The sequence below is a fragment of the Piliocolobus tephrosceles genome, chromosome 11 (genome assembly GCF_002776525.5).
Source record: "Piliocolobus tephrosceles isolate RC106 chromosome 11, ASM277652v3, whole genome shotgun sequence".
Lineage (NCBI taxonomy): Eukaryota > Metazoa > Chordata > Mammalia > Primates > Cercopithecidae > Piliocolobus > Piliocolobus tephrosceles.
In genome coordinates this window covers 111,216,661-111,229,203 of record NC_045444.1, presented here as the reverse complement: position 1 = coordinate 111,229,203, position 12,543 = coordinate 111,216,661, and positions in this window count along the sequence as shown.

Here is a 12,543-nt window from a genome sequence, read left to right as displayed (position 1 = left end):
TCAGAAGTTCCTCCAAAGATGAAATGGGTAGATCAGAGGTTTCCAAACATAGGAGAGACTTAGAATGACTTGGGGAAAATATAATGAATCCGAATCTTAAGGTTTGTGGAGGTTCTCAGAGGGATCACAAATGTTCCATTTCTCTGCTCTAACCTTGTGGTAGGATTGCACTTTCCTGCCTCTTTTGAAGGCAAGCATGATCATGTGACTTGCTATCACCATTGAAATGTAGGCAGAAGTAACATGTGTTACTTTCAGGCAGAGGCTTCAAAGCCAGTAAGTAGTTCTTCCCAGTCCCTTCCCCTGATGTACTTACTGATGTACCTGAAGCCATGATTTACTTACCTTTGACGTACTGTGTCAGCCTCAATACCCAATTAACCACAGTGAGCAAGATACACACACACACACTCTCTCTCTCTCTCTCTCTCTCTCTCTCTCTCTCTGCTAACCCTGTCGGTCATATAGTCTTGAGTGAGAAATACCATTTTGCTGTGTTACAATTCAAGGTTGTTTGTTACCGCCGTGTCATAAGCTTATCAGAGCTATGACTGACAGGTGCTGACCCAGGTTTGGGAACCACTGACATTTTCCACCTTCTGGCCCACTTCCCTTCCCTAGCGAATACTGCCTGCCATGGACCTGAACTGAGCTGCTTCTAGGTGTGCAGAAGGCAAGCTAGAGAATCTAATTTCATATTCACCTTCAGCAGTCATTCCAAAGCCCCAGACTCAAAGAAGGAGACTTTAGCTGAGTTCATCTTTCTGCTATGCAAGTCCATTGGCCATGTCAGTACTTGATGGTGAGGAGGGAGGTGAGAGGTTGGAATGCATATTTAAATGTTGAGTACACAGAAGGGATAGAAAGATATTTTGGGTGAAAACTCTGATCCCTCAAGACACTTTTTATTTTATTTTATTTATTTTTATTTTTTTGAGACAGAGTCTTGCTCTGTTGCCCAAGTTGGAGTGCAATGGCACAATCTCGGCTAACTGCAGCCTCTGCCTCCCAGGTTCAAGCGATTCTCCTGCCTCAGCCTCCCAAGTAGCTGGGATTACAGGCATGCGCCACCATGCCTGGCTAATTTTTGTACTTTTAGTAGAGACGGGGTTTCACATTATTGGCCAGGATGGTCTCAATCTCCTGACCTCGTGATCTGCCCGCCTCGGCCTCCCAAAGTGCTGGGATTACAGGCATGAGCCACCACGCCTGGCCTCAAGACACATTAACTATTTTTTTTTCTTAAATAGATCTCACTTCTTTATTTAGAAAAGATTGCCCTGTGATGAGCTCTGGCCCAAAGCATTATTCCCAGCTTAATTCTGGCTCCAGTTCTCTTGGTTCCTGATTGTCTGGGTCAGCATCTCAGGTCTTTTAATTTCCCTGTATGTAGCTTTAGGCCACCTTAGACATCACTATTCCAGGCACCCAGGAGGACTCTGCCTCCGATATCATCTCCCACCTAATTCCCACCTGTAGGCTCAAGTCCTCTCGCCCATGCCAATCCACCCATCTCCCATGCCCCCAGGACATAGTTGGCAATGGGCTGCCTCTAAATCTGAAAATAAATCTTTCCAAAAAATCTCCAAAGAAGTAATTGAAAATAATAGGTCTTTGTGCCTGTGTCAGGTGCCAAATATTCTAATTTTTCCATCACAAACCACAGTATCTTTGAGGACATCACTGTTTTGCCCCTGACACTGTTCATAGAACAAGAATTTTAAATACAACGGCTCTAAAGAGAATCACCTAAGACCACTCTGCCTTAACAGCATTGAAACTCACCCTGCACAATCCCAACACCTTTTATTTCTTCCTTTCTCTAGAGCAGACGCAGCAGACTGGCTGCTTAGCGATGGAATCCAATATGCATGTTTTATCTGCCAAACACGTAGTCTTAATTTTATTTCAATTAGGTGTCAATTTTTAAATATTAGGAGACTTTGTATAGATTTCCAGCTCCCTGGTATCTGTTGAGTGCTCAGGCCATTTAGCAGTATTGGAATCCCATTCCCCCGTCACAACAGTAAGTGAAAATTGAGACACTGTTGCCCCACTTACATGTGTTTTCCGGCTTGCAGCAATATGCACCAAGCCCTAATCGACTTATACCAGGCAGCCCCTCTTATTTATATTTCCTGCCTAGATGCCCTAGGCATGTCTAGACCCCAGTTCAAACAAACTATTATTATCTATCTCACCACAGTAATCACTCATGGACAGAAGACCGCTTGCTTCAGAATCAGACAAAACAACTGTTAAGATGCATACTTCTCTGTGCCATAAGAACTTCTGAAATAGAACCCCAGGAGTGGAGTCCAGTACCCAGGCCCACATGATTCTTAGACATACTGGGTATAAAAAATCCACTGGGTCCTCCGCTAATTAGCTACCCCTAAAAAAATTACTGTACAGATGACAAAGCCTTGTAAAACAGTGACCTGATTTTGAATTGCCAAGAAACCAAATTCTTATTTTACATTCTTTTACATGTTTGTATAAAGTTAAATTAATATTCCTCTAAATAAGCCCAGTAAAAAATGGTAGTAACTCTTTCAGTTCTACAGATGGAAAGGATGAAAATAAGACAAATGGCATTTTCCCCTATAATTTACCCTGGAAAGGATCCAACACAGAATACGTGGATCTAATACTTGGGATGTCAGCCCTGGCTCTGTCCCCTCATTCATTCATCATCCTGCTCAGTAGCTACTTCTCTTTTCATTCTCATTTCAAAGTGCAAAATGCCCAGACTATTAAAAATGAACATAATCCCCTATTTTTGGTGACAATTACCTTACAAATGAGTGTCCATTATCCAAACCTCATATAGTACATCCCTAGTCCTGTGTGAACACTCACTTAGAAACCAATACAAATGGTCCAGTCACCACGTTTCCTTCCTAATGACAGCTTTCTGGGGGATGTAGTCACAGGGAGATGGAGAGAACATTGCTGGGAAGACCTGACTTTTACAATCCTGAATGCTGGTCTCTCTGCAGAAGGGGTCCACCATATTTGCAGGCAGATGATTTATCATCTTACATTAGTCAAACCCCAGAAAGCCAAAAATGTATATATTATAGGATTTCAGTACTCCCATGAGCAGTTAGGAAATAAGAAACATCTGAGAACAAATGTGACAAAATGATACTAAATCAAAGTTATTATTTGCTCATATTACAAGTGGCCCCCATATCCTCCACCCCTACACTTAGAGCAGTGAAAAACTATATACCATATATTAAATGTCATATGTTAATATATTTTGTTGAGAAAATGACGAAGTGTAGGCATGATTGGCCTTCAAGATTCTCTGCAGAGAGCCCCTTGCCTTCCTCCTAATTTCATATCTCGTCTGCTTGCCTATGCGCAACCTTCACTAGAGCTGCAATGTTCTGCTCACTTAAGAAAAAAAAAAAAAACAGGCCGGGAGTGGTGGCTCACACCTGTAATCTCAGCACTTTGGGAGGCCGAGGTGGGTGATTCATGAGGTCAGGAGATCAAGACCATCCTGGCTAACACAGTGAAACCCCGTCTCTACTAAAACTACAAAAAATTAGCCAGGTGTGGTGGTGGGCACCTGTAGTCCCAGCTACTCGGGAGGCTGAGGCAGGAGAATGGCCTGAACCTGGGAGGTGGAGCTTGCAGTGAGCCAAGATCGCACCATTGTACTCCAGCCTGGGCGACAGAGCAAGACTCCATCTCCCAAAAAAAAAAAAAAAAAAAACCGTTCCTGTCCTTTCCTCCCTTTTCTCCCACACGGAAATCTAACCCATACACATCAGGAGCCAGCTTAATTCATATGTACAGTGGATGCAGCGAAATCATACCTAGATTTTCCTTCAGAACTGAGATCCCCATTTCCCCAGCTATGTGGACTCCCAGTGGCTCTCAACTGAGTCCCTCTTGCTCCAGGTCACATCACCAGCCCAGCGGAAGCTCACTTCAATGACTGGTTGAGGATGAGAAGTACAAAGGCGCTCACTGCCCTGGCTCTAAAGGTCATCCTGGTTCCCCAGCTCCTCCTAATAGGCCTCTTGCAACTGCTTCACAGTTCAACTCCTCCCTCTAAGCAAATTCCCAAGAAGCACTGGGAATTGCTTTGTAAACGTCTTGCATGTACATCTCCACCTCAGAGCCTGTCTTTTTGGGAGTGGGTTAAGTCAGGAGGTTCTCCTGACGCTTTGCTTGTGTTCCTAGCTTGCCTGGATTTTCCATCCTCTGCCCATGACTGGCAGGTGTTGCCTGCATCACCCATCTCCCTCTTCTCCTCAGTTATGTCATCCGTTATCATGTCATTGTCTGTGTTTTCTTCCAATCCTGTCATGGCTTCCCTGAAGCAGACTGTGTCTTAATCTTCGTAATCTTGGCAGTTTGACCTATTGACCCACCCTTCAGAGTTTTGGAGTCAAATTCTCAACGTTCTGTTGGATGGAGTCGTTCCAGAGAAAATGCTAGGGCAGGGAATGGGGAGCAGAGGAAGATGGATTAGGGGCCCAGACTTCATCGTAGGAATGAGTGTCCTTCAATCTCTTTTATAAGGGACTATTTTTGAAAATATCAGAGTTTACTGGATTTTGGCTTCTTTTCAGTTCTCAGGGTTTTGCCACTGAAGTATTTGATACTGGATATGTTTATCTGCAGGAGCAAACTTAGGCAAAATTGTTAACAACATGATCTTTTTATTTGGAAGTTTCCCAAGTCCTCTTTGCTCCAAGCTCCATTAGATTCTTGTCCTCTCCGGTCACCTGCTACCTACCATTACCTTGTCACAGTCCTTTCTCAGCCTACACCCAGGCCCGCCTTGGTTAAACAGAGCCCCCTCCACTTCTCACTCCGTGCCTTTTTTGTTTCCAAAGGGACTCCAATTCAAATGTCAACTGCAATCAAAAGGAACTTGTTTCCTTGAATACTGGGTTGAGAAGGACCATGTGAGGCCACCTCTGCTCCAGGAGGTTTGAGCATCTTATGAGGTACAGGGCACTGGCATTAGGAATGGTGGCCCATTTTCTGTGTCTTTGCCACTCCTGTGAACCCTACTCAAGACTAACACTAATTCAGCTCAAACTAGAATGCAAATGGCTGATTACGGGGAAAAGAGCTATGGTTTCCTGAGATAAATTAATACCTTCAAAGGACAATCTTTAACCCAAGAGGATGAATTTCTGATTTGGGTGATATTAGGTTTCCAGATATTCTACCAGGGAAGTTCTTCTCCACCCATACCCCCTCTTCACCATCTCACTGCATGAGTAATCATCTCCTGTATCTAGGCCTAAAGCCAGTTCTAAACATATTCATTTAAATCTAGGTGGCATAGTAAGTTATGAAGAACCATACCTGATAATGGTCTCAAGGCTCAAATCACTATGTCCTTGGGCCAATCACTTAAACTCTTTAAATCTCATCTCTAAGAGGGGAAAATAATAGCTACTGAAAGAGTTGTTAGAAAAAAAGGCAGGAGGACATATGGGTACTTTGTAGAGTGGTATATATATGTCATATGATAGTCCTGAATTGACAAGTTCCAATGAGCAATCCAAGCTACTCATTCCATCTTCTTACATCATTACAAAGCAACTGACATCAATGAGACCTGATGCTCAGACAACATCCAAGGTCTGAGAGCTACTGAGAGAGCTGCGTGTGAGTAAAACTAATAAAAGAAGTTTTAAAATGTAAGAAAGTTTATGTAAGATCACGATTTTTTTAAGCAGATGGAGACAAGTGTAAGGAATGACAAAAGCTGGCATCTGAGAGCCAGTCCTCCGCACATCCACTCAGCCATGTCCCAAGCCTTCACTAGAAGATCCAGGGACTACTTAAAGAACACAGCCCCATTCTAACCAGGAGGTCATCTGCCTGAGATGGAGCATGACAAAAATTAATCTGGGTTTTAAAGGCCAATCTGGGATGGGCTTCAAGATAACTAGACGCATCTGGTACTCACCTCCTTCACAAAGAAGAACCAAAATAGTGAGTAGATAATCATACTTTGAATACATAATTTAAGATAGAACAGCAGAATTCCACAGAGAAGTGACAGCAAACATGGAAGGCAAAGGAGAAGGAAGTGAGGCAGCCTGCTCTCCCAGAGCATCTGGAAACCTGGAGAAGCTCCCTAATGTGGGCAAACAGTAAGTGAGAGACCCCCAGTGGTCCACATTCCCACCACAGACTTCTACAATCATAGCCACAGGAGAGCCGCTTGACAGTCATGGGCCCTCAGGCTAACATAGGAGGTGCTTGGAGATTGCTCAATAGCATTGATCCAGAGAGGGAGCTCACACTGGGTCCCACACATCCATAGTTCTAAGCAGTTACAGCACAGCACCATTCTGGAAACCCTGCCCTCACCAGAAGGCATTCTGCTTTAGGTCCCAACAGAACCTCTATCTCTATACCCCTTTGGTCCCACTGACATCCCCCACCTGCAGCTGCTGCTACAACTAACAGCAAGCTGGCAAGAGCCACTGGGAGCAAGCAAACATCACCCCTGCAATTCCCCACTGAGCAGAGGAACTACCATGTATTTCCATGTACCTTGAGGTCAGGCTTTCCTGCCCACAGCCACTACTGCTCCCAGCTGCCACCACCAGGGCCAAACTTCTGCCTAGACATCCAGGCATTTCCATACGTCCTCTGAAATCTAGGCAGAGGTTCCCAAACTTCAGTTCTTGACTTTGGTGCGCTAGCAGGCTCAACATCACATGGAAGCTGTCAAGACTTGAGGTTTGCACCCTCTGAAGCCATGGCCTCAGCTATAACTTGGCCCCTTTTAGCCATGCCTGGAGCAGCTGGGATGCACAGCACCAAGTCTAGACTGTACACACCACATGGACCCTGGGTCTGGCCCACAAAACCATTGATTCCTCCTAGGCCTCTGGGCCTGTGATAGGAGGGGCTACCGTGAAGACCTCTGACATGGCCTGGAGACATTTTCCCCATCGTCTTGGTGACAATATTCGGCTCCTCATTACTTATGCAAATTTCTGCAACTGGCTCAAATTTCTCCTCAGAAAATGGGATTTTCTTTCCTATTACACTGTCAAGCTGCAAATTTTCCAAACTTTTATGCTCTGTTTCCCTTTTAAAACTGAATGCCTTTAACAGCACTCAAGTCACCTCTTGAATGCTGTGCAACTAAGAAAGTTCTTCTGCCAGATATCCTAAATCATCTCTCTCAAGTTCAAAGTTCCACAAATCTTTAAGGTAAGAGCAAAATGTCACCAGTCTCCTTGGTAAAATATAACAAGAGTCACCTTTGCTCCAGTTCCCAACAAGTTCCCCATCTCCATCTAAGACTACCTCAGGCTGGACCTTATTGTTCATATCACTAAAAGCATTTTTGTCAAAGCCATTCAACAAGTCTCTAGGAAGTTCTAAACTTTCCCACATTTTCCTGTCTTCTTCTGAGCCCTTCAAATTGTTCCAGCCTCTGCCTGTTACCCAGTTCCAAAGCTGATTTCACATGTTCAGATATCTTTTTAGCAGTGCCCCACTCTACTGGTACCAATATACTGTATTAGTCTCTTTTCATGCTCCTGATAAAAACATACCTGAGACTGGGCAATTTACAAAAGAAAGATGTTTATCGGACTCACAGTTTGACATGGCTGGGGAGGCCTCACAATCACAACAGAAGGTGAAAGGCACATCTCACATGGCGGCAGACAAGAGAAGAGAGAGCACGCGCAGGGAAACTCACATTTTTAAAACCATCAGAACTCATGAGACTCATTCACTATCACAAGAACAGCACAGGAAAGACCCACACCCCCCACACCCCCCCCGCCATTCAAATATCTCTCATTGGGTTCCTCCCATGACATACGGGATTTGTGGAAGTTACAATTCAAGATGAGATTTGGTGGGAACACAACCAAACCATATCAGCATGTAACAAAATAACACATGCACCCCATAAATATATATAAATATTATGTATCAATTTTTAAAATTTAAAAAGAGTTGATTAACCTATGGGCAAACAAGAGGATCTGCTATGAATAAGGGGCAAATAAACACGTTTGGGCTCAGAATATGGGTGATTATAATGTTCCAGGTAAATTGTGAGATGAGGAACGTCAGTCAAAAAAAAATCCCATAAAAGTTCTAAACTCCCTTGTCTTGTTATTCTTGTAACAGGCTGCATGTGGTCGGGGATGGGATATATGAGAAGATTAATTTGATGGGAGAAGGTAATGGTGATTGAGCCTGAATAACTGAGCAAGGTTCAAAAAGAATAGCTTTAAATAACACTAACATGAAGGATTCTCCAGAGGAATCTGCTTGCAGTTTTCTTTTTTTTTCTTTTTCTTTTTTTTTTTTTTATTTGAGACAGTCTCACTCCAGGCTGGAGTGCAATGGCACAATCTTGGCTCACTGCAACCTCCACCTCCCAGGTTCAAGCAATTCTCCTGCCTCGGCCTCCTGAGTAGCTGGGACTACAGGTGCAAGCCACCATGCCCAGCTAATTTTTGTGTTTTTAGTAGAGATAGGGGTTTTACCATCTTGGCCAGGCTGGTCTTGAACTCCTGACCTCAGGTGATCCACCCGCCTTGGCCTCCCAAAGTACTGGAATTACAGGTGTGAGTCACCACGCCTGGCCAATATTAATATACTAACTATAGCTACATTGTTTCTTGGATATATTTCTAATTCATAAAGGGTATTTATTTTTTAGGCTGATGACTTTTCTTTTTTTTTTGTTTGTTTGTGTTTTTGAGACAGAATCTCTCTCTGTCACCCAGGCTGGAGTGCAGTGGCACGATCTCGGTTCACTGTAACCTCCACCTCCTGGGTTCAAGTTAATCTCCTGCCTCAGCCTCCTGAGTAGCTGGGACTACAGGCACATGCCACCACACCCAGCTAATTTTCTGTATTTTTAGTAGAGACAGGGTTTCACAGTGTTAGCCAGGATAGTCTCAATCTCCTGACCTTGTGATCCACCCACCTTGGCCTCCCAAAGTGCTGGGATTACAAGGTGTGAGCCCTGCCAACGTTTCTTGCATGTTATCAAAAGTAGTGCAACTATAACTACTAAAACTATGGTGGGTAAGGTGTTGTTGTTGGTGTTGGTGTTGGTGTTGGTGTTGTTATAAATAGGACAGTGGTACTTGCAGGATTTTTTATTAAACAGTGTGGCCCATGGACTGAGAAAGTTTGTTTAATAACACTTGCATGGAGATTAGTGAGTTCCCTTGAATTTTAAGGAACCTGTCTTCTGCAATGTGACTTTTCCCTTTAGATGAGTGATTTTTTAAAGAAGTAAGAATAGCAAAGTTGCATAATAATTTAAATCCAAAAAATGATAAATTTTTACATTTTAACAAGAGTAACATGAACTGAAAATTTAGCCCAAAAGGCTCTGGGTGATTCTACGGAAACTTTCCAAGCAGCAACCCCCAAGCCCAGGGAATAGGGTTTTCACTGCCTCCCTTTAAAAACACTCCTTTACAATCCTGCAGTCAAATAGGCCCATCACATTCTACTGAATGGTTTCAAATTTGCGTGTCTTTCTTCTTCTGAATAGCTGAGCTAAAAGACATCAGCTCCCTTAGGTTTATTGAATTAGTCTTCCTGAGTTAAAGAATTTATGGAGTATATGACTCCCTTACTTTGCCTTTAACATTTAGAAGAGCTGAAAATAGAAGTCCTCACCAGAAAGAAACTTTTTCATTAGGACTTTAAGCCCAAGAGTTGCAGATAATGATGCAAATCATTATTCTTTTCCTCAAGGGACCTAGGTTCACACGTTATGTTATTTATAAAGACCACTGGGAAAAGTTCAGAATGAAAAAAATAACAGCTCTTTCCAAACCAGTGTTCACTGGCTTCTATAGCATAACTTGGGAATATAACTGTGCTAATAGAGTCTAATTCTTTTGCCCATTTTCCTTTCCTATCTCACTATTGCTCCTGCTTGGAATGAGTCAGAATCCCAAGAGGGAATGGGTAGGTACCACACCCCACTAATGGGGATTTCCTAACATCATACATTTGGCAAGAACAAAAGGAATCTTTTAAAAAATGCACGAAACACAAATGAATTCTAGCCCAACAAAGTCAGCCAACAATTCTCTGACTCCGTGGCAAGTCACTGGCCCTGAAGGATCTGAAGTTTCCCATTTACAGAAGCTCCCACGTGTTGAGGCATCTGTTTGTTTCTGGTGGATAACATGGCAACATTATTTTATACCTTATTTGGCCTTATTCATATGTACAGCATTAAAAGTTAGATTTTCAAATCAAATTGTCAATAAAATAACAACAGGATGCCTTAAATTTGAATAATAGGCTTCAACATGGCTTTGGGTTACCACGGATTTTTCCACTTTCCTCAAGGGCAGCTTTCCTCCTCTACTCAAACTGATAAATACTTTGGTAAAAATGCAGAGCCCATGGAGGACTGTGTAGCTGAGAGGTGAAGACAGCTGGACTTCCTGAGTCCAGTGGGGACTTGGAGAACTTTTCTGTTTAGCTAAAGGGTTGTAAACACACCAATCAGCACTCTTTGTGTCTAGCTAAAGGTTTGTAAATGCACCAATCAGCACTCCGTAAAAATGCACCAATCAGTACTATGTGTCTAGCTAAAGGTTTGTAAATGCACCAATCAGCACTCTGTAAAAATGGACCAATCAGTGCTCTGTAAAATGGACCAATCAGCAGGATATGGATGGGGCCAAATAAAAGAATAAAAGCTGGCCACCCCAGCCAGCAGAGGCAACCCACTCCGATCCCCTTCCACGCTGTGGAAGCTTTGTTCTTTCACTCTTTGCAATAAACCTTGCTGCTGCTCACTCTTTGGGTCCGCACTACCTTTATGAGCTGTAACACTCACTGTGAAGGTCTGCAGCTTCACTCCTGAAGTCAGCAAGACCATGAACCCACTGGGAGGAACGAACAACTCCGGAGGCACCACCTTTAAGAGGTATAACACTCACTGCAAAAGTCTGCAGCTTCATTCCTGAAGTCAACAAGACCACAAGCCCACCAGAAGAAAGAAACTCCAGACACATCTGAACATCTGCAAGAACAAACTCTGGACACACCATGTTTAAGAACTGTAACACTACCCGTGAGTGTCTGCCGCTTCATTCTTGAAGTCAGCGAGACCAAGAACCCACCAGAAGGAACCAATTTTGGACACAGAGCTACAATTCAGTTGCATCTTCTGGAGGCCACAGAAATAATTCATGGCTAAGAATCACAGATAATCATCCCTCCCTTTCACCCTAGAAATGGCCTTGAGTGCAATGCTCATCTTGGGCGAGAACCTTACTTTATCCTCTAAGCAGTTTCATCTTTTGAATGGAATTCACAACTTCTTGGGTTTACTGTTCGCCATATCAGATGACATTCCCTCTGAGGTCTAAATGTTAGCATATTCTCTTTTGTAAAGTTAGCAAATAGTATTTTCCTCGTCAGAATAGCCCACTGATATTTTGTATACTATGATACCTTGACATTTGAATACACAATTAATATCAGATCTGGAAGACTTGCTACTGCCCAGGGTAGGTGACAAACACCTTCCCCTGGTCTCACACAGCTAAGATGTTATATGGCACAAGAGTAATGAAAAGAGAAATCCATGAAGGAGACAGAAAAGAAGTAATTGAATCCAAGCAAGTAACTTGTGAGAGGCAAAGATCGTGTCTTGTTTGCGTCTATCAGAGGCCTAGTGGAGTGCCTAGCACAGAGAAGATTTCAATCGACACTTTCCGAACACATAGGTGAATGAATGAATAAATGAATCAAAAAGAAATCAAAGTTAGAGTTCCTTGAGCAATTTCTACTGACTAGTGACTCTTTTTGGTTTCCCTATTCATACTGTTGAAGGTGGAACATTCTAAATCAGAATGACATAGCAGTGTGGAGCACCACTCTGGTTGTGGAGCAGGGTTGTACAGATCGAGGACTCTAGCTCCATTGCTAATTGCCTGTGTGGCCCTGAGTAAGTCTCCTCAGTGAGCTTCAGTTTCATTATGTGTAAAATGGTAATAATAAATACACAAATGTTGAAATTGGCCCAATTTTTCCATGGAACTAATGGGCTTTTTCAGTAAATATAAAAATTGATTCTTTTGGTCTTAAAGCTGAAAATTACAGCTGTCTTCTCTGAGCCCCCTTCTCAGAAAACACAGTATCAAGGAACTGAAACTTACCAGAACTGAAACATTCAGGCAATGAGATGCCAGACCCCTCATCCGTCATAATTCCCTAACTGACCACCTGCTTCCTACTGACCAATCCTCTTCCTTCCCTCTCCCTAATTCCTGTTTTCTCACACATAGTTACATTCCTTCCCCACTATATAAACACCTAATTGTAGTCAGTTGGGGAGACCAATTTGAAACTTACCCCCCATCTACCAGCTATCAACTGCATTAAAAAGACTTTCTTCCCTGGCAATACTCATTGGCTCAGGGATTGGCTTTCTGTATAGTGAGCAACAGGACCTTGGTTGAACCGCTGGTATTTGGCAACAGTTTCACGAGGTTGTTAAGAGGATTAAGTGAAATAAAAAACATAAAG